General features: G+C 44.3%; 1 non-coding gene across 1 annotated transcript; it reads right to left on the bottom strand.

Annotated features, from left to right (window-relative positions):
- Positions 1-23,386: 23,386 nt before the first annotated feature.
- On the bottom strand, positions 23,387-23,461 carry Trnas-cga (transfer RNA serine (anticodon CGA)). Its single transcript has one exon. It is a non-coding gene; the product is annotated as a tRNA-Ser (tRNA).
- Between the last annotated feature and the right edge of the window lie 765 nt (positions 23,462-24,226).

Genomic DNA, 24,226 nt, shown 5'->3' with positions numbered 1-24,226 from the left:
TATTATCACCACTACACTGTGACTACGTTTTAACTAAGATCTAAAATCGTCAAACGAGTTTTAAAAACCATCAATATTTTCCATGTAGGTGTACTTCAAAAAATCTCGTATATTGCCTCTTGTTTCTAAGTAATAATCGTAGATTCGTCCACCAATGTGTTTTTTACAAAGTCACCTGTTATCGTCACCGTCTATATATTGCAACTACCTTTTAAATGCAGATTTTGTAACCTTTGGCTGAAGAGAGGTTTTCATCGACTGTCAGGCAGACCTCTTTGCGGGGAATTGAAACAACAATAAAGAAAAAAATCAGAAGACTCTTTGCGCCGCAGGTATTTTAAGCAGGCAGGCAACAGTAGTGGAGCAAAGAGAGCATCATCCCACTCTCCATTGTCGTCAGATTTATTCAAGATGGCTGATCCAAGATGGGGGCGATAGATATGGTAAAGTCGCAGTAACGTCACAGCGGGAAGTTCAAATTTTGGCGGGAAGATAGGTCAATTGGGTTACCTCTACTAAGCTAAAAACCTTCCCTTTCCCCTCTCCCCCCCTCCCCTGTCACCAGAAAATGGCGGGATGTTCAAATTCGGATTTGACATAGCATTTTTATTACATGGACACAAAACACTGACCCTGACGCGCTTGGGGTCACAATACACAGCATACAGACACGCAAACAACTCGTAAATTACCGATATAATGCAGTACACTGATGTACAAACACGCTCACTAATTATAAACTGTCCAAATAATGGATACAATTTATTTAGGCATGGATTTAACGTAGTTTCTTTATTGCACTGGTACAAAACACTCGCCATCGCGTGTTTGAGGTTGCAGTAAATAGTCTACAGACCTGCAAACTACTCGTAAATCAGCAAAATAGTGCAGTACACTGATGTGCAGAGACGTAAACAATTCCTAAATCGTCAAAATATTGTAAAACGGTCTGCAGACATGCTTGGTAATCGTAGATCACCGAAATAATGCATGTGTAACGATATTCAAATACGCTCACAACTCTTAAACAACCGGAAATAATGTAGTGCACAAACACTCAGTGCACGTAAAAAACGCAACATATGGGTAAACTGTTCCAATGCATGCACGCACTTTGCAGGGCCAGTCGGACACATGCCAGCACTGTCACACCGCTGCTGACGGCAGGTGAAAGTCACGTCTACGGTTAGAGTTCTTCAAGTGCTATACTGACGTCACATGTCTATTTAAATAAGAGCCAAGTGTTCCTCTGGAATGGGTGCACGTGCTCACCACTGCTGGCGAGAAATGTCAATCATTCCCTCCACAGGCCATCAGCGCTGCACACCAAGCACGCATAGGCAGAGTCATCATCCTAGGAAATCGGTCACATATATATTTGATCAGTATACGTACAATTAAATATTACATTTGTGGTCTCTGTTCAACGACATTCGACAATGAGCGAAGTATAGGAAGTACACTCGGCTGATGGCTTTGGCTCTGGGAATAGAAATATCCGTACCATTCTTATGACTTGACATACTCTTCCCTTTGCTATCACAGTATTCTATGTCAAATCTATCCCTTCCTTATGACTGGACATAGTCATTTCCTATGCACATGTCGGAACACACACACACACATACTTTATGAGCCTGATGCTCAAGGCAAACCTATCACACATCCCTTACTACTAAGTATAATACTTGGCCAATAACTAATTGCTAGCTATACGAAATAATACTGACCGAAAATCAACGATGGGTAGACATGTATCATAAGTTTTCTTGCGAGTGGTACCACTGTGTCTTAGAAAGAGACACTTAATCGTCTTACGAACTGCCAGATGTTAAAAAATATGAGTATATTACTGTCACAAGCAGTCTTGGTTCAACAGGTGCAGACAAGTATCCATCTTAAAAGCTATACCAGCTTTATAAATAGAGGTATGGCATTACATACAAATGACGTGGTTTTCCCAGACCGATACCGCGACAGTGAATATAGATTGTGATCGTAGTGATGTATATTATCAGTCCAGCAGTGCTGTTACACGTCGCCGAAGGTGCACCCTCGTAATAAAATTACCGAATTTTGAAACTTCAAAAATGTTCAAATGTGTGTGAAGTCTTATGGGACTTAACTGCTAAGGTCAACAGTCCCTAAGCTTACACACTACTTAACCTGAATTATGCTGAGGACAAACACACACACCCATGCCTGAGGGAGGACTCGAACCTCCTCTGGGACCACTTCTGAAACTAATTCGGCTGAGGAGGGGGGCATGAACTCCCTCAGGCCACCACTAGATATTTCTCCAGTATTTGTAATGAATTCTGTCTCAATGCCATGTCAGAGGTTGAGTGACATATCGGCTAGGTTATAGGCGACGGTTGATTGAGAACGGTCACAAACAGCTTGCAGGTGGTGTGCTGATTGAGGTCGTAAGAAATGTACACTAGCTTTTCAGATCTCTAGTGCTACGCTTGCAGTAGTGATGCTGTCTGGGATTTGGAATCAAGTCTTTCCATTCAACCACATACCTGCTTTGTATCCGATGGAGAAGTCCTTTAATGATTATACAGTCACTAGTGAATCATGTTTCTGGAGTATCATATCTCAAAACGAGTCGCCTTTTTCGAACCTATCTGCTACAGCAAAATTCCATCGTGGCTTTAGGTAGCCCCTATGCATTTTGCAACTGCCCCTCAGACTCTGCGCCACCATCCCTGCAGCCCTGTGCATGTGATCGTTCCAATTTAAGTTGGAGAGGGCCATAACCACCAACTCCTGCAACCCGTTTAGAAACAGAGTCACTTGAGTTAGTGTGACAGGTCAATGTTCTGACCATTTGGTGGAAATGGGCACAAGTTGTCGTAGCTCTGCCAACAGTGTACGACGTGTAAGGTCAGCGCCAAACAGAGCCTGCTCCTGCAGCACTAGATAGTATAAAAGACTCTACAGGACCTGGGAGAAGGACGACGATTTTGCTACTACAGTGTGGAGCGTCCCAGACCTACATACAAATACTACAGCCCAAAGCAGATCAGGTCCCTCAGGGCCTATTAACATCTATCAGCCCTCCACGATATCTTCATTATTCTGAAACATCCAACAGAGAAAAATTACCAACTATAAAACCTCCATTAACTTCATCCGATAGAGAACTCGATAAAATTTTTACCACATCTCTCTCCTCCCATATATCGAAAACAAATACTGTCTGTGCTGGCATCGAGCACATGTGACGATCCTATTAAATATACAGCTATTGATCCACCGTACAGACCAGTTCAAGGTTTCATCACAGGTAATGTAGGAGGATGACCGTATCCCACAGACTATACTATAAATCGAAGACACCCTCCCTGTGATCCTGTATTGTTGTTTAAAACATTGTTTTTTTCCTGGTGTAACACGCTTTGTACACTGCCATACATTTTGTTTTCTCAGCCACGACTTCGAGGTCTGTGTCAAATTCTAAACTTAAATTTACACGTTCTGATCCACTGCTTCTCACAGTCGTCATGTTGTAATGTTGTTACTGCTGCTACCACAATACACCACACACACTGGATAATTTTAAATAAAAGACAGTTGCAGCTTAAGGAAACTGGAAGAGTTTTGCGGCGTTGTGGAGACCTTCCAAACTGCAGTCCGAAGGTGACTGACAACCTCTACATTTAAACTCATCTATCATAGTGATGGAATAGCTGATGGCTCTGCGTTCCATTTCGACTGATTCCTCATATTGCAGGCATGTACGCGATCACTGTTTTGGTGCTAGGAATCCTCAGAACGTGTTGCCCCCCCCCCCCCCCCCCCACGAAAACTCTTTCTTCAACTCAAACAACCGGTGCCAGTCAATCATTATGTGGTACCCAACAGCGTACGAGTGTACTGATGGGATGCAAAAGACACCGTCGTAACAATAAGCATCACCCTTGATAGCACAAACAATTTTAGCAATTACACAGTAATTTAAACACCGACCTATGATGCAACAGCATGTTTCCCCAATTTCAGTATCGTAGCTAAACCGCCTCTTCTCTACCTTCCGAGTATCATTGCGAGTGTAGATAGATGACTGTGCAGTACGTCCATTCATTGCTAATTCTCGAACACATACATCATCAAAGTATACCAGACAGTGCTCTACATATTTCTAACACATCGAGCATAGTGCATAATTTACGATCTATCTCTATGCGGATGAGAGTCACAGAGCATTCTCACAATCTTAGGATAAAATTAGAGACTGAAAGACCCCCTCACACTGTCTTTGAACAGCCCGCCCTGCAGCACGGTTACCGTTTTAATCTGCAGCTGACCAGAAGTAGGCCTGCCGGTGTGGCAGTGCGGTTCTAGGCGCTTCAGTCTGGAACCGCGTGACCGCTACGGTCGCAGGTGCGAATCCTGTCTCGGGCATGGATGTCTGTGATGTCCTTAGGTTAGTTAGGTTTAAGTAGTTCTAAGTTCTAGGGGACTGATGACCACAGATGTTAAGTCCCATAGTGCTCAGAGCCATTTTTGAACCAGAAGTAGACCGCTACATGAATGAATGGAGCTTGCCGAGTCCTCGCCCATCCAAGTGCACAAGATTTCTCCAGATGTGCCCATGTCGAGGAAGTTAGCACTCCTTATCGATGTACAGTAACGTGTTGTACAGAACGTGTTGTGATGTAATAGCAGACAGTTAAGAAGAACATGAAACGGGTGATTTTTATGCATGATGGAGCTCCAGACGGATGGACTTCGAACCATTTTGCGTAAACCAAATACGCTATCAGTGTTAAAGTTCTAGTGTCTGGGATCAGTACCAGAATAGTATTGGTAAGTCAGAACATAAACACACGCACTCCTAAGGCCATACGGTTCTGCTGTTAAAACAAGATATAAAGTTAGATTGCTTGAGTTTCTGACCTATCAGTCGTGTGGAATGCATTGCTGTTAATATTCCACTGTAAGAAATATATTTCCAGCGCATGACATACATCCTTATTGCAGATTTCTCTACGATAAACTGTGGTGTCGAACCATAAAACGAGAAAACTACTTCCTTAAAACAATGGCTATGTGTGGTACATGTACAATATATCTTTCCAGAGTTGTATACCGTCCACTGTCCACATCCGATCACGGTTCAGAAATTGTACTATGCCCACATCAGTCCTATATAAAACGATCGTTAGTAACGGAGAATACCTATTACAAGGGAACCGATAAACGCATAGCAGCAGCGTCCGACATGTGAAATTACAAGTCATGCCCCCGCTAGCTCTGTAAACAGCATATCTGTCAAGCAGACTTATAATGGGGACTGTACTGTCGCACAACCACCTATCGCTAACTTAGTTATGAAACTGAAGTATCGATTTTACACCCAGGATGCGACAGGGGAATGGAGTACATCGCATAAATCTTCATTGTTTAGAGGAATGTGTCACGTTTCATCACACATGAGGTGTAAGTCCTCTGATGACTGAGAGGCTTACTGTTAACGATCACAAGTAGGCACTGCTCTAAGATCCACACAGAACACGTGGCTGTATATGAGTCAGACGCAGGCTATGGCAGTCAACTCAGCATCCTCACAGGACATCAGGAAAAAATGGTCAAATGACCTGCAACAACTTCTCCCTCTCTCTCTAGAATGCCTCATCAGTCTACCATTAAATCTTACCTCGTTATAACCCCATCTCAACCGACCACTCCACCCACTCTATGTCATCCTTTAACCCAGATGAGGCAGATGGTTCTCTGTCTTCCTGAAAAGCGTCAAATACAGTAGTCAACGCCTGTGTATTACTGTTACCTCATCCGCCTCTGGTTGCTGAGTGGTCAGCGCAACAGAATACCTAATGACCCGGGTTCAATTCCCAGCTGGACTGGAGATTTTCTCCAGCCACGGACTGGGTGTTGTGTTGTCCTTATCATCATTATTTCATTCCCATCGACAAGCAAGTCGCCGAAGTGGCGTCAACTCGAAAGACTTGCACCAGAAAAACTGTCTACCTGACGCGAGGCCCTAGCCACACAGCATTTCCATTTACTATTACTACAATAGACATACAGTAGAATGCTGCCTTGACAGAAAAAAGTGACTTTTTCCCTGTTTCCCTTTGCTTCCATGTCGGATTCCTCTTGCTGTAGCATACTTGTTCCTTTGTAGAAATTGTTCTACGTCAACCAAAAGACACGCTAGTACTTCCTCAATTTCCCTGCATTTCGATGTATATTCCCTCAATGTTTACGTATTTTTCGCAATTCTATAGATTTTATATCACTTCTACCCATGCGATCATGACATTACCTCTCGTTCCGTGTTCTAAAATTGCTCTGTAAATGTAGTACAGCTTCCAAAACATAGCGCAAATGCACTGATCGGGAGGCATAGTATAGCACGGTACTCGATTATATCCAGTCCACATTTGCAGAGAGTCTGCTCTGTTTTCTGTATGTCTGTATATGCGCATGTGTCGCAGACAGCTCCCAGGACCAGGTCCTGCCGCTGCTCTACCCAACTTCGAACACAGAACACATGTTGAGACGTAACGCGTGGTTGGTCCACCTGCGAGTCCTATCCCAGATGCGACGTCTGGTAGATCCACCTCTGAACATGGTCTGGATATATAGTACGCGGAAGATCGACACTTGAACGCTAACTTGGATGTGGTACATTGTGGATCTGGATCACAACATCGCTCCATACATTGTGTGTGGCAGATACACCTTCAAACCCTATCCAGGGTATGGCACATTGTGAACCTGTGTCCCAACATCACTCCAGATATAACGCATGGCGGATCCACGCTCCATCGCTAACTCGGGTCTACTGTGCATCCTTTCTACTAAAAGCGTAGCACTAGAGATCTGAAAAGCTAGTGTACATTTCTCACGACCTCAATCAGCACACCATCTACTACTACTTGTGATCCTTCTCAATCAACCATCGCCTATAACCCACACAATATGTCACCGAATGTCTGACATGGCATCGAGACAGAATGCGTTACAAATACTGGAGAAATATCTAGTGGCAGTATGAGCGAGTTGCAAATACTGTTTTCATACGGCGCTCCTTAGCCGAATCAGTTTCAAAATTCGGTATTTTTATTACGAGGGTGTACCGTCGGCAACGTGTAACTTTACTGCTGGTCTGATAATGTACACTCCTACGATCACCATCTGTATTCAGTGTCACAGTATTTGTCTGGAAAAACCACGTCATTCATATGTAATGCGTATCTCGATTTATAAAGCCGGTATTGCTTTTAACATGGATACTTGTCTGCACCTGTAGAGCCAAGACTACTTGTGACAGTAATATGGTCGTGGTTTTTAACATCTGGCGGTTTGTAAGACGATTACGTCTCTCTTTCTAAGACACAGTGCTACCACTCGCAAGAACACTTATGAGACATGTCTAACCATCGTTGATTTTCGGTCAGTATTATTTCGTATCGACGGCAATCAGCTACTGTCCAAGTATTATACTTAGTAGTAGTGGATGTGTGATAGGTTCGCCTTGAGCATCAGGCTCATAAAGTATGTGTCTGCGTGTTCCGACATTTGCAAAGGAATGACTGTATCCAGGCATAAGAAAGGGATGGATTTGACATAGAATACTGTGATAGCAAAGGTAAGAGTATGTCTAGTCATAAGAATGGTACAGATATTTCTATTTCTAGCTCCACAGTCACCAGCAGGATGTATTTCCGATACTTCGCTCATTGTCGAATGTAATTCAACAGAGACCACAATCGTAACATTTAATTGTAAGTATAGCGATCAAATATATATGTGACCGATTACCTAGCATGATGATTCTGCCTATGCATGGTTGGCATGCAGTGCCGGTATCCTGTGGAGGGAATGTTTCACATTTCTCGTTAACAGCAGGAGCTGTCTGAATGGAAAGGCCTGTTGGGATTCAGGAATGTAGCTGACTTAACTGTATCGTCTGCTAGACGGTCAAATAGCGAACTAATACTTAGTATGTGTTGGGCAGTTTTCGTGATCACGTGGAAACTTGAGAACATCCAATATGGAGGTGTGTTTCTGCTGGAACATTATTCCCTCACAAGTATATTGTCAGATTGACTGCTTCTGCAGATTTCGTACCTTTATTTGGTTGAGGGAACATCGATTGTGATGTGTGCATCTAGCAGGTGAAAGACAGGTGGAAGACACATTTTCTGGTTCTCTAGACATGAGAAACACCTTAGTTGACTTTGTAAATTATAGGGACGATTTGGAATCTGCTACATCATCGACATCGGTATTCGTGAGTCTAAATATCGGTTAATCCTATTTTTTTCGAGTTTTCACCTAAAGGTCTTCGCAGACGGGATAAGTTTCTAGTTACTCAGTGCTTAACAACACGCTTCACCTCGCAAAAGTTTCGTGTTTCTAGAGAAATAATTTCCAATAATGGTTCAAATGGCTCTGAGCACTATGGGACTTAACATCTGTGGTCATCAGTCCCCTAGAACTTAGAACTACTTAAACCTAACTAGCCTAATGACATCACACAACACCCAGTCATCACGAAGCAGAGAAAATCCCTTACCCCTGGGAACCCAGGCGTGGGAAGCGAGAACGCTACCGCATGACCACGAGCTGCGAACAAATAATTTCCAGTCTATATCATTAGAATTATGTTGCATGGGCGATACTGCTGTGCAAGTGATATTGCTATGTGCTTGATATCGAGAGTAATCGCGCAAATGATATGATATTCTGACAAACCATACGAAATTACCTATGTTCTTGTAATCCCAGAATCTGGTGGTGGGTGTATTAAAACGAGCAAGCAAGCAGGTTGGGTCCAGAAGCAGTAACGCTTTTGTGCCAAGGGGAGCCGACCCCGAATTTGTAGAACGGTTCTGAGAGTGACTTGGGTCCTCTGAGGGCCCTCTGGTCATGCATCAGGAGTGGATGACTGCCCGACCGGCTGGCCAGAGTGGCCGAGCGTTTCTAGCCTCTACAGTCTGGAACCGCGCGACCGCTATGGTTGCAGGTTCGAATTCTGCCTCAGGCATAGGCATGGATGTGCGTCATGTCCTTAGGTTAGTTAGGTTTAATTAGTTCTAAGTTCTAGGGGACTGATGACCTCAGCAGTTATGTCTCATAGCGCTCAGAGCCATTTGAGCAATTTTGAACTGCCTAACCTTGCGGGAAAATATCTGGTGCAGCGAGGAGTATACCTATGGTGCATGTGCTTGTGCTGTCTGTCTTCATGGTATATGTACGAGTGTCTGGCGGTCAATAGCTATACGAATGATGTAAAAGGGGCGATTTTGTATGGCGCAGGACACAAACTGCATGTTTACTACATCAACACGGTATGTGGTGATATATTGCTGGGTTGGAGATCGGTTTCATGCTCTAATATTCAAACTCCCACCCTCAGTGACAATCTGTAGCCACATTGCAGGGTTTAATTACTGGTGCAATATGGTGATGTGTACAAAATAGTTTTTTGCCACTGAAAGACTCGTCTGCAGGAAGAAAAAAAGGCGGGTAGTGTTTCCACACCTGTGGCATGAGTAGTTCTGTGGGTAAATTCAATGGGAAAAAAAAATGCTCCATTCATTCACAAGAAATCCCTTGTGCCTGGACATAGGAGTCTCTACAAACTGATTTGAACCAGATGGAAGCAAGGCATCTACAGAGAGTTCTGAGAAAGCAAGTGTTCAAAGACAAGTTGAAGCAGACCATCCATCTCTGTCAGGGATGCAGTCACTTATCTGCCACTGTGGCATTAGGTCATCTCCAGACCAGTAGCTATAGAAGAGAATAGAATAGAATAATTTTTTGTGTCATTAGGCCATTAAGGCAACAGACAAAGTCATACATATAATACAATGTCATTCATGTTGCAATAGAACAATAGGTTTGTTATTACAGTGTAATATTACGATTGCCGAAATCCCAAATACACTACTGGCCATTAAAACTGCTATGCCAAGAAGAAATGCAGATGATAAGCGGGTATTCATTGGACAAATATATTATACTAGAACTGACATGTGATTACATTTTCACGAAATTTGGGTGCATAGATCATGAGAAATCAGTACCCAGAACAACCACATCTGGCCGTAATAACAGCCTTGATACGCCTGGGCATTGAGTCAAACAGAGCTTGGATGGCGTGTAGAGGTACAGCTGCCCATGCAGCTTCAACACGATACCACAGTTCATCAAGATTAGTGACTGGCGTATTGTGATGAGCCAGTTGCTCGGCTACCATTGACCAGACGTTTTCAATTGGTGAGACATCTGAAGAATGTGCTTGCCAGGACAGCAGTCGAACATTTTCTGTATCCAGAAAGGCCCGTACAGGACCTGCAACATGTGGTCGTGCATTATCCTGCTGAAATGTAGGATTTCGCAGGGATCTAATGAAGGGTAGAGACATAGGTCGTAACATATCTGAAATGTAACATCCACTATTCAAAGTGCTGACAATGCGAACAAGAGGTGACCGAGACGTGTAACCAATGGCACCCCATACCATCACGCCGGGTGATACGCCAGTATGGCGATGACAAATACACGCTTCCAATGTGCGTTCACCGCGATGTCGCCAAACACGGATGCGACCGTCATGATGCTGTAAACAGAACCTGGATTCGTCCGAGAAAATGACGTTTTGCCATTCGTGCACCCAGGTTCGTCGTTGAGTACACCATCGCAGGCGCTCCTGTCTGTGATGCAGCGTCAAGGGTAACCGCAGCCATGGTCTCGAAGCTGACAGTCCATCCAACTGATCCTGCAGATGGTTGTTGTCTTGCAAACGTCCCCATCTGTTGACTCAGGGATAGAGACGTGGGTGCACGATCCGTTACAGCCATGCGGATAAGATGCCTGTGATCTCGACTGCTAGTGATATGAGGCCATTAGGATGCAACATGGCGTGGCGTTCCATATTACCCTCCTGAACCCACCGAATCCATATTCTGCTAACAGTCATTGGATCTCGACTAACACGAGCGGCAATGTCGTGATACGATAAACCGCAGTCGCGATAGGCTACAATCCGACCTTTATCAAAGTCGGAAACGTGATGGTACACATTTCCCCTCCTTACACGAGGCATCACAACAACGTTTCACCAGGCAACGCCGGTCAACTGCTGTTTGTGTATGAGAAATCGGTTGGAAACTTTTCTCATGTCAGCACGTTGTAGGTCTCGCCACCGGCGCCAACCTTGTGTGTATGCTCTGAAAAGCTAATCATGTGCATATCACAGCATCTTCTTCCTGTCGGTTAGATTTCGCGTCTGTAGCACGTCATCTTCGTAGTGTAGCAATTTTAATGGCCAGGAGTGTAATTCCTGTTGCAAAAGAGTAAGCGGTTTGTTATTACAGTATAATATTACAATTGATGAAATCCTTTATGTCGTCGAATGGGTGGGCAACTAACCAATGATACAGTGCTCGTTTGAATGGTTGCTCTGGTAAATCTTGCATAGTTAGTGGAAGTTTATTAAATAATTTGTGCCCCATTAGTTCATAACTGTTCAGTGATTTTGAGAGTCTGTGGAATGGTGTATAAATACATCTATTCATCCTAGTGTTGTAGCAATGTATATTTTCTCTGCATTTAGCTTCGGGTAGCTTCTTTTTCGTATAGATTAAGACATCATGTATATATATATATATATATATATATATATATATATATATATATATATATATATAGGTTTACTACTGTTATAATTTTTTGCTCAGAAAACAAAGGTTTACAGTGTGTCTTATATGATGAGCCTGTAATTACCCTAACAGCTTTCTTCTGCAGTAGAAAGACGTCACGCACAAACTGGAATTTCCCCATAAAATGATACCATAGTTTATTATGCTTTGGAAGAATGAGGATATTCTAACATAATTTTTAGGTTCAAAGTCCATTAGCCACCTTGACAGATGATTACCCTAGACAACTTACCACTAAGATACTTGACATGTTGACTCCAAGATAATCTGTCATCCAAATATACCCCTAAAACGTAACATAACTAGGATCAGATGGTAGCTTGTCTTTTAGACTAATACTATTTGCTGAGTTTTATTTTCATCAAGCAAAAATCCATTTGCTTTAAACCAGTATGATGCTTGAGCAATTGTCTCTTCACAAGTTTTAAGGCTGCTGTTCATAAAATTTGTATCATCTGCATATAGTACAGTTTTTGATGTAAAACATGACGACAGGTCGTTAATCATTATTAGGAACAGGAAAGGGCCCAGTACAGATCCCTGTGGGACACCCATGTTAACTAGTTCCACACTGGTCAATTATTTGCCAACTCAGACAGCTTTCTTACAGTTCTGTAAAAATGATCTTAAAGGCTATTACCTATAACACCATAAAAGTCCAATTTTTCAAGTAGTAGTGTATGTCTACACAGTCAAAGGCTTTGCTTAGGTCCCAAAAAGTGACTTGAGCGAAGTTTTTATCCTCAAATATTTGATGGCAGTATTTTACAACAGCATCTGTTGCATTAATTTTTGACATGTTTTTCCTGAAACCATATTGAGATCCACTAATAATTCCTATATTATCAAAGTAATCAGATAATTGTTTGTAAATTGTGCATTCCAGAACTTTAGAAAAAGATGGTACTATGGAAATAGGCCGGTAACTTGAGGCAGTCTTTATCCGCGTTTTTATAAACTGGAACTACCATAGACTGTTTAAGCTCATCAGGAAAATATCCTTCAGGTAGACATTTGTTTACACACTGTGTTAAGAGGTACACTATCCTGGCTATGACTTTCTTCAGTATGTTACAGGACAAGTCATATATGTCTACATTGTCTGATGGTTTTAACTGTTTCCCTATTCTTAATACAAAATCTGCTGAGACCTCAGAGAAACTAAAGATACTTGTATTTGTTGATGATCTACAACTAGTTTTTGGCAGTAACCTTGATGAATTGATTTCGGGTTTAGCAATACTACTTCCTAATTCTTCAACTGATTTAACAAAATAATCATTAAATTTTTGGGGAGAGATATTAATTGTAACATTTCTTTCGTCTTTAGCAACACTATTTATTAGCTTCCAAGCAGCTTTGCACTTGTTGGTGGATTTCTCAATACTTCTGGGATATGTGCTTTTTTGACTTCTATGATCGTTTTTTTATATTAATTCCTTGATTAGTTTTCAGTCTACAATCTACATTGTGCAACAACGTAACTTGGTTTTTCAGAGTGGTCAGCTGTTCTGTATACCACGTATTTTGTCTTTTTGGAACGTTAGTTTTCAGGACTCGATCAGTTAGGCCTACTTTGAATTTCTTTGTTGGACTGCAGTCATTAAAGTGTGCCAAAAATACTTTAAAAACCAATCAAATAATATATTTGCTGGCGAATTGTTACTTAAAGTATAGGGTGTGTCTCCATAACAATGGCCAAACCGAAAATTCCCGCCAGTTTTCTTTTGTGTAGCACAGTGCTTCGAATTCTGTTTGTGTAATTGTTCCGATTTCTATATCCCCCCCCCCCCCCCCCAGTCTGTGCTTCGACAGTGCTCTCTTTCCAAACAACAAGAATGCTTTTATGATTAACTGTGTTTTCGCGAGCGTGCACAGACACGATGAAGCGTTTCAGCGGTGAGAACGTTTAACGTTTCTGAGACGTATGTTGACAGCAGGATGTCACGATCTTCTGGAAGGGAACATGTGATGTCTCGTTAGGACCAACGGGAAGAATGTAATCGCTGTTATTCTGTGCTAATTTCGTAAACAGGTCCTAGTCACGGCGCGAACATTTCGCGGCGATGCGTCAGCCACGCTGGGCAGGTAAGCACACGTGCACAGCTAGACGCAGCTCGCATGTCCTGTTAGGATCGGCAGGAACATTGCAGCCTGTGCTATTCCGGAATGGACTCTGGAGCCTCTGCGAGGGTGAGTCTCTCGGCAATTAGATCTTCGCTGGACCACAGGTAGGGAGAGGGATCGCACCAGCAACAGTGACCACGTGCGCCCATTCCAGAGGCTGACTTGGCTCTTATTTAGATAGACATGTGACGTCAGTATAACACTCGAAGAACTCTAACTGTAGGCTTGACTTTCACCTGCCATCGTCAGCGGCGTGACAGCGCTGGTTTGTGTCCGGCTGGCGCTGAGTGTTTGTGCACTACATTATTTTCGGGTGTTTAACCATTGCGAGCATGTCTGAATAGCGTTACGCATGCATTATTTCGGTGCTCAACGATTAGCAAGCGTGTCTGCAGAGCGTTTTACATGTATTATTTGACGATTTAGGAATTGTTTGCGTCTCTGCACGTCAATGTACTGGATTATTTCGGTAATTTATCAGTTGTTTGCGTGTCTGCATGATGTGTATTGTGACCTGAAGCACGTCAGGGCGAGTGTTTTGCATCAGTGTAATAAATATACTATGTCAAATCCGTCCCTAAATAAGTTGCTCGAAAATAAGTGAAGTTCACTCCTCCCTCTCTCCAGCACCCCGGCACAGGCTGAGTCCTTTTCCTGCCATTTTTCTTCCTCCAGACCGCCATCTCGGATTACGTCACGGGAGGGGCGATGGCGCCCTCTGGTGGCGGTACTGTGTACTAAATCAGTTGGACTCTGGACCTCGTGGTGAACACACTCGATGGCAGAACTGCCTCGAATTGTTTAAATAAAGACTGCCTGCAAAATAAAGACTAACATCCATTATATCCAGCAGAGGCTAAGTCTTTTTCCTGTCAATTCCTAGGAAGAGGTGGCAGTTGGATGAGTTAGGTTAGTAGAGGTAGCCCAAGTGGCCTATTTTCCCGCCATTTTCTTAGGTTAGTGGAGGTAGCCACGGTGTGTTGCATTATCCTGCCGGAATTTGAACTTCCCGCCATTTTCTGGTGGAGGACGGGTAGGGGGGGGAGGGGAGGGGAGAGGGTTATGTTAGTGGAGGTAGCCCAATTAACCTATCTTCCCGCCAAAATCTGAACTTCCCACCACGACATCACTGCGACATTGTCATATCTATCGACGCCATCTCGGATCCGCCATCTCGAATATATTTGGCAACAATGGAGAGTGGGGTGACGCTTTCTTGCTCCACTAGTGGTAACCGTGCCACAGAGATGCACTCGTGTTTCCTACAGCTAACTGAGCAAGTTTGACAGTGGTCAAATTGTGGCTTTGCAAGTGGAAGGATGGTCCTTTAGGAGAACTACCACACAGGTTGGACTTTCTGCGTCAGTTGTGGAACGATGCTAGTATCAGTGGTCACGTGGACATTCCCAAACCGTAGATGAGGTTCTCGATGTCCGTGCAGCACAGACGCCTGCCAGAATCCTCATATTGTAATGGCAATAGTGACAGACCTTACATCTGCCACAGCACAGATAAGAGGGCTCGTGAGCCCAGACGTGTCAACACGAACTGTTGCGAATCAGTTAGCAGTGGGACTACAGGCACGTACACTACTAGCCTGTTTTCCAGTCACGCCACAGCATCGATGTGCACGGCTCGACTGCTGCTGTCAGAGGCTCACTTGGAAGATGGAATGGAGCGCCGTGGTCTTCAGAATCTGGCCGCACGTTGCGTGCACGACATACAAGTGTCTTCTAGACCGCATTCGTCCAAGACGCACTGGCCCCACGATAAGCTCACATCTTGTTCACCTTTGGTGCTTCTGGAGGGTACGGGAACCAGCGCTTAGTACGTGCAGAATACTTGTAGACCTGTTCTTTTCCCGTTCTTGCAACAGCAAGGACTATGCTAAGAGGGTGTAATAATTTTTTTCAGGCTGTATATGTAGCAAATAACGTGAGGAAGGCAATAAATATCTTCACTATCGCTATTACTCACAAACGAGAAACTGTAACAGCGGAAACTGCCTCTACACAACGTACTGGATACATCATTGTAACGACAAAGTGAGACCCTGCGCTTCGATCTTCACAGAATGGGTCTGTTTGATTCAGATTGTTCGTAAACCCAGCAACGTATCGTAGCACCACAGAGGTGTGCGATCTTCCTCTGGCTACGGGTACTGGAAAGCCAATATCTTGGTGGGAAACGTATGTCCCACGGATGATGGAGGTATTAAACCGGGAAACGTGCTAACATTCACCTCAAAGGATCGAGGGTAACCGTGTAAACAGAAATCATAAATGTCAGACTGGGATTTAAGTCATTGCGCCGCTACCTCCGAAGTAGTGACAGTTTCGAGAACTTCAAAGAATTGTGTACTTCGATCTCGAGAACAAAAAGGAATGGGAGACATAGCCGAGAAATTTTAGTCAGTACAGTCCAGCTGCTTTGGACACTATTCGCTTCAGCCACGCAACTGGCTCTTTGTTCTCGATATGAATATGTAGAGTGCCTGCGTCCGTAACAAAGGCCGCATTTATTTGTAGGGAAAATAATAGACTGATTTTTTTCAGTTGTAACAGAGGGAGAAGAATTTTTTAGAACTTAACTCTGGGTATAAACTGTAAGTCAAACAATTTCATTATTTCCAGAATGAGATTTTCACTCTGCAGCGGAGTGTGCGCTGATATGAAACTTCCTGGCAGATTAAAACTGTGTGCGCGACGGAGACTCGAACTCGGGACCTTTGCCTTTCGCGGGCAAGTGCTCTACCAGCTGAGCTACTGAAGCACGACTCACACCCGGTACTCACAGCTTTACTTCTGCCAGTATCTCGTCTCCCACCTTCCAAACTTTACAGAAGCTCTCCTGCGAACCTTGCAGAACTAGCACTCCTAAAAGAAAGGATACTGCGGAGACATGGCTTAGCCACAGCCTGGGGGATGCTTCCAGAATGAGATTTTCACTCTGCAGCGGAGTGTGCGCTGCTATGAAACTTCCTGGCAGATTAAAACTGTGTGTCCGACCGAGACTCGAACTCGGGACCTTTGCCTTTCGCGGGCAAGTGCTCTACCATCTGAGCTACCGAAGCACGACTCAGGCCCGGTACTCACAGCTTTCATATCAGCGCACACTCCGCTGCAGAGTGAAAATCTCATTCTGGAAGCATCCCTCAGGCTGTGGCTAAGCCATGTCTCCGCAGTATCCTTTCTTTCAGGAGTGCTAGTTCTGCAAGGTTCGCAGGAGAGCTTCTGTAAAGTTTGGAAGGTGGGAGACGAGATACTGTCAGAAGTAAAGCTGTGAGTACCGGGCGTGAGTCGTGCTTCGGTAGCTCAGATGGTAGAGCACTTGCCCGCGAAAGGCAAAGATCCCGAGTTTGAGTCTCGGTCGGGCACACAGTTTTAATCTGCCAGGAAGTTTCATATCAGCGCACAGATGCGAGCAGATGTAACGAACAAAACCGAACAAAATGAGATTAAAAAAAAAAAAAAATCGAAAAAAAAAAAAAGAAAAAGATGGTAGAGCACTTGCCCGCGAAAGGCAAAGGTCCCGAGTTCGAGTCTCGGTCGGGCACACAGTTTTAATCTGCCAGGAAGTTTCAATTTCATTATTTCCTTAGAACTTGTTTTCAAAATATCTTATAGCCTCTTTCGCTTTCGTAATAATTTGTCAAAATTAGTGGAACGATTCTTACAGGAATTCTGTGGGTTGTGATAATGCAAATATAAAGTATGCGTGATCTAATATTGTAATCCTTTTATTAAAACACATTTTTCGGTTTAACGTTCTATTTCATATAACAAGTGTATGCCACCGTTGTCTGGATTTCTCAGAGTTTGAAGTACAGTAAATTAAAAATATGTGCTTCAAAAAGTTGAAATGAGTAAAGTTAATATGGAACAAGACGTTTTCTTTTCGTTGACTCTTGACTTGGCCTTATCAACCAATACGTTACGAGTTTTACTCCTCTCCTCCTCCATCTCCCCCCCACCCCACAAGAGATTCCAACGCTTTTGGAGGACATATTTGAGTCTAGTGGTCTGAACTGATTGTTTCTTTCTCTGAATGTTACCTAGTTCTAATTCCATACATTGCAAAATGGTTCAAATGGCTCTGAGCACTATGGGACTTAACATCTGAGGTCGTCAGTCCCCTAGAACTTAGAACTACTTAAACCTAACTTACCTAAGGACATCACATACATCCATGCCCGAGGCAGGATTCGAACCTGCAACCGTAGCGGTCGCGCGGTTCCAGACTGAAGCGCCTAGAACCGCTCGGCCACACCGGCCAGCCATACACTGCGAACCACTGTGAATTCCATGACAGAGGGAACGTCCCACTGTAATACGAATTGAGGTTTCTCCTTGTTTCATTCGCGGCAAGAGTGCCGGAAGACTGACTCCTTAAAGGTCGCCGGCCGTGGTGGGCGAGCGGTTCTAGGCGCTACAGTCTGGAACCGCGGGACCGCTGCGGTCGCAGGTTCGAATGCTGCCTCGGGCATGGGTGTGTATGATGTCCTTAGGTTAGTTAGGTTTAAGTAGTTCTAAGTTCTAGGGGACTGATGACCTCAGAAGTTAAGTCCCATAGTGCTCACAGCCATTTGAACCATTTTGAACCTTAAAGGTCTCTGTGCAGCGCTGTAATTATTCTAATCTTGTCTTCGTGATCCCTACGGTAGTGATACGCAGAGGATTGTAATATATTTCTTGCTAACTCACTTAATATGATCCTTGAACCTTTTCCGGGATAATTGACGTCTATCTTTAAGTGCCTGTCAGCTCAGTTTTTCAGTATTTCACTGACGACATTCAGTAGCTCATTCAAATCTTTGACAGTCTGTGCTGCCCCTCTGCATGCACTCAATATCCCATGTTAGATCTATTTGGTATGGGCCTTTTTCACTTAATTTTAGGATAGATTGCTCGAGTGTCTTGTGGATAGCCTCATTTGTAGACTAACTCCGTTTTCCAAGTATCTTACCAATAAACTGAAGTCTGTCACCTGCTTTACTTTCGATTGGCTGTATGTAATCATTAAATTTCATATCCCAACAAATTGTCACAGCCATTATTTGTATGAGTAGTCTGAGTCCACATGTGACCCATTGCTATTGTAATCCTCGGAGTGTTCAAAGCCAAAGTTGCTTACGTCGTAACAGCTAAACTGCTGAAATTTGCATGTGCGCTTTGGAATAACGTAGTGAGACCTCTGTGGGCGTGGATGTAGTGTCCTCACGTCTCCCTAAAAAATTCAAAGCTGTGCCTTCAACACGCAAAGTGACGCCTACTGTCTTTTTGACGTCATACGTCCGAGTCTCATCGAATTAGTCGAGCACGGATGTACGTCTATCGAGAGCAAACGGCCTGGGCTGCTCACAGGGGGAGTGATTTGGATGGTTCACATGGCTCTGAGCACTATGGGACTTAACATCTGTGGTCATCAGTCCCCTAGAACTTAGAACTACTTAAACCTAACTAACCTAAGGACATCACACAACACCCAGTCATCACGAGGCAGAGAAAATCCCTGACCCCGCCGGGAATCGAACCCGGGAACCCGGGCGCGGGAAGCGAGAACGCTACCGCACGACCACGAGCTGCGGACAGTGATTTGGTCCACGATAACGCGCGGCCACACGTCTCCCACGCCACACAAAGTGTTGCGGTGGCGGTGCAGCTTAAGCATCCATCCTACAGCCCAGACATGCTGCCTTGCGACCTCCGTGTGTTAATTCCGCTGAAAAAAATCTCAAAAGGAAGCGCTTCAAGTCCTGTGACAGCCACAGGCTCGTGGAAGAGAGCAATAGTTGTGCTCAGGCCCGAACACCCCTTATACATTGTTGCGTTTTGTGAAGTGCACAATTTTACACGTCCTGACTTTCTTAATATTGGTGCAGCTTTTGTAATCAGTACTTCATTGTAGATAACTACAACATCTGCAGAAAGTCTGAACATACTATTAATGTTTACTATCAGGCCATTAATATATTACACGAAGAGCAAGGATCCGAACATACTTGCCACGGGCTCCTGTAATGTTAGCTCTACATCTGTCGACGACTGCACCCAAGATAACATGCTGAGTCCTTCCTACCGTGGAAAGCTCAGTCCAGAAACAAATTTCGATTAGTACGACAAATCATCGTACATTCGTTTGTAAAAGTTGGTGTGGTACTGAGTCAAATGCTTTTCAGAAGTCACGAAACAGTACTTCTACCTGATTGTCTTCCCTGCTGTGGCCGGAAAAACCATCTGCAACAACGGGACCGACAACAGAAGAGAATCGTTCAGCATGACAGAAGTGCAACGCTTCCTCACACCACTGCAGATTTCAATGCTGGGCCGTCAACAAGTGTCAGCGTGCGGACCATTCAACGAAACATCAACGATATGGGCTTTCGGAGCCGAAGGCCCACTCGTGTACCCTTGATGATAGCACGACACAAAGCCTTACGCCTCACCTGGTCCCGCCAGCCCCGACGTGGGACTGTTGATGACTGGAAACATGTTGCCTGGTCGGACGAGTCTCGTGTCAAATTGCATCGAGCGGATTTACGTGTACGGGTATGGAGAGAACCACATCACTCTATGGACCCTTCATGTCAGCAGGGGAATGTTCAAGCTGGTTCAAATGGCTCTGAGCACTATGCGACTTAACTTCTGAGTTCATCAGTCGCCTAGAACATAGAACTAATTAAACCTAACTAACCTAAGGACATCACATACATCCATGCCCGAGGCAGGATTCGAACCTGCGACCGTAGCGGTCGCTCGGCTCCAGACTGTAGCGCCTAGAACCGCACGGCCACTCCGGCCGGCGCCCTCGAGCTGGTGGAGACTCTGTAATGGTGTGGGGTGTGTGTAATTGGAGTGGTACGGGACCCCCGACACATCTACATATGACTCAGGCACCTAACACGTACGTAAGCATCCACTCTGATCACTTGCATCCATTCATATGCATTGTGCATTCTGACGGGCTTGGGCAATTACAGCAGGACAATGCGACACCCCATAATTCCAGAATTGCTACGGAGTGGCTCCAGGAACACTCTTCTGAGTTTAAACACTTGCCCTGGCCACCGAACTCCCCTGACAGGAACATTATTGAGCCTATCTGGGATGCCTTGCAACGTGCTGTTCAGAAGAGATCTCCACCCTCGTACTATAACGAATTTACGGACAGTCCTGCAGGATTCAATGTGTTAGTTCCTTCCAGCACTACTTCAGACATTATTCGAGTCCATGCCACGTCGTGTTGCGGCGTTTCTGCGTGCTCGCGGGGCCCTACACGATAATAGACAGGTGTACCAGTTTCTTTGGCTCTTCAGTGTATCTATACAGCGCTTAGTAAACTATTCTTCTAAACTTGGGCCACAGTTCGTCTGCATGTTCCTGCCCGGAACTGAATTTTTCTGGTCCCTCCTTGAGATATGACGCAATCATCCCTTCATTTTGTGTACTGAAGATATAGATGGGATGAACAAAAATACTGAAAGAGCAGAATCACAACACATTACCATGCCCAATACACTGTAGGGAAATCGTTGGCGTTCAAAGCAGCTTCCAGTCGTCTCGCAATTGGTGCATACAGGTCCTGTGTGGTGTTCAATAGAATCGTGTCCATTTCTTCCTGCAAATCAGTGGTAAGTTCAGGTAACAATAATGGAGGTGGATATCGATCAGCATCCTTCTCTCCAAAGTAAACCACAGAGTAACAATAATATTGATATCTGCCGAATGCTGTGGCGAGGTGAGATGCGATAATTCATTCCCGTGTTCACAAGACCAGTCGTGGACGATGCGAGCTGTGTGAGCAGGAGCCTTGTCGTCTTGGAACACATCTTCATCATTGGAGAATAAACATTACACCATGGGATGGACCCGATCAGCCAAAATGATTATATAGTCCTTGGCGGTAATGTGAACTCGCAGAGTAACCACGAGGCTAATGGAATATCACGACATGACTGCGACATTGTCACCGATACCTCGCTATGTTTCACTCATTTCAGCAATACATCTGCATCGCTCGCTTGGAACGGTGTAAGCCAGACGTAAACTCGGTCGAAAGTTGGAAGTAGTGTTCAACAACACTAAACGAACCAAATTACTTTCTTCCATTGCTCCATAGTCCTCGTGTTATGGCTTCGGCACCATGTTTTCCTGTTACGTGCATTTACACCACTGGTAAGTGGTTTTGGAATTCCAGCTAGCCCCGTAGTTCGCTGATTACGGAGGTCCCTTCATGTTGTTTTGGTGTTGGCAGTGTTCGTGAGTGCGACATTCAGGTCTACAGTGACTTTTCCAGCAATAGCCCCCTATTTTTGTCGCAGCTCTCTTCTATGACCAGCCGTCACGATCAGCCGATGATGTTTCTCCGCCTCCCTGTATGCGGTACAGATCATCGATACGGTACCTCTTGAAACACGAAACACTTCGACTATCATGGTTACGGAAGCAGCCACCATACCAACACCAACTATTTGCCTACGGTCGAATACACTTTGCTCCGACATAATGCACTCACAACTGCACAGGATATTGCTCTGACTACGACTGACATGTGACGTATTGTAGGCATTGCACAGGTGCCGTTCGTGCTCAGATACAATATCATCACGTGAAGCCTCCTCTAGCATCTGCGTTTATGGTTCAAATGGCTCTGAGCACTATGGGACTTACTTTCTAAGGTCATCAGTCCCCTAGACTTAGAACTACTTAAACCTAACTAACCTAAGGACATCACACACATCCATGCCCGAGGCAGGATTCGAACCTGCGACCGTAGCGGTAGCGCGGTTCTAGACTGTAGCGCCTAGAACCGCCCGGCCACCTCGCCCGGCTCTGCGTTCATGTTCGAGCTTGCATTTCTTGCGGTGTTTTCATATTTTTGTCCAACTCCTGCAAATTTCCTTGCACGTTTTAGTTGCCCTTTGTACTTTGGCCATCACTAACCTCTCTCATGGTCTCTGATACCTGTTTCAAAGTGGACATGTTCAAAGAGATCTGCTCTACTTTTACTATTAAATTTAATATTTTGGTGTCGTTGCCGGTATTCAGAAACCATGAGTTCAAGTAGATTTCGAAGAATATACTTAGTACTGTTTCGCAGGATGACTTTTCGCGTCCGCCACTTATAAAACGATAATTATCCAAGTAAATTGTTGGATAATTACAGATTTCTCCATACTTACTAGTGAGCTGATGTTTCCTCGAAAGTTTTCGGTTACATTTGTGGGGGAGAGTGATGGTCAATAGAAAGATCCAATTATGAGTTTATTCCTGAATAATATCGCTTGCAGCTTCTATTTATGCCTCGATGGATTTGATTTTCTCGCTTATTGCTACAGATATACCATTTTCATTACCCATTTGTCTATCCTTTCGATATACTCTTAAATTTCGGAGAAAAATATCGTTATTCTCAATTTCAGTTTTTACTCAGCTCGCTGTATCTAGTATCAGGTGGCTCCAATACTTTTAAGAGGTGCTTGAGACTCTTGCCTTTGCTATGAATACTTCGTCAGTTGAACACTATTATGTTACTTCCTGGCAGATTAAAACTGTGTGCCCGACCGAGACTCGAACTCGGGACCTTTGCCTTTCGCGGGCAAGCGCTCTACCAACTGAGCTACCGAAGCACGACTCCCTCCCGGTACTCACAGTTTTACTTCTGCCAGTATCTCGTCTCCTACCTTCCAAACTTTACAGAAGCTCTCCTGCGAACCTTGCAGAACTAGCACTCCTGAAAGAAAGGCTATTGTGGAGACATGGCTTAGCCACAGCCTGGGGGATGTTTCCGGAATGAGATTTCCACTCTGCAGCGGAGTGTGACGATAGGAGACGAGATACTGCCAGAAGTAAAACTGTGAGTACAGGGCGTGAGTCGTGCTTCGGCAGCTCAGTTGGTAGAGCACTTGCCCGCGAAAAGCAAAGGTCCCGAGTTCGAGTCTCGTTCGGGCACACAGTTTTAATCTGCCAGGAAGTTTCATATCAGCGCACACTCCGCTGCAGAGTGGAAATCTTATTCTGGACTATTATGTTAGTTGTCTCATCTTTGGGAATTATTTCTTCGGATTTTACGCTAATACTCCAGGGTCTCCTTCACCTTTCGTTATCTAGAGAGGATGAATATTCGCCTAATGAAAAAACAGTGTGCACCTCACAAACAGTCAGCTACCAGGGTAACAATATCTGATGTGTAGTGTATCCCTAAGCCATTTAGTAGGACACCGATGTTCTCAATCCTATGGCAACAGTTTAGGTCATCGTACCCTAATTTGTCACAGAACGTTCGAAATTTCTGGTTCGAGCCTTCACTCGACTCAGAATCAGGAGGCAACCATAATTTCTAGGGACACTACTGTTAATTCTGAGAGGCATGTCTTATTAACTTTCTCTGCCAGT

Source organism: Schistocerca cancellata, chromosome 4 (genome assembly GCF_023864275.1).
Source record: "Schistocerca cancellata isolate TAMUIC-IGC-003103 chromosome 4, iqSchCanc2.1, whole genome shotgun sequence".
NCBI classification, from domain to species: domain Eukaryota; kingdom Metazoa; phylum Arthropoda; class Insecta; order Orthoptera; family Acrididae; genus Schistocerca; species Schistocerca cancellata.
Note: the sequence above shows the minus strand (reverse complement) of the source record. Positions and strands in the feature narration are given on the sequence as shown.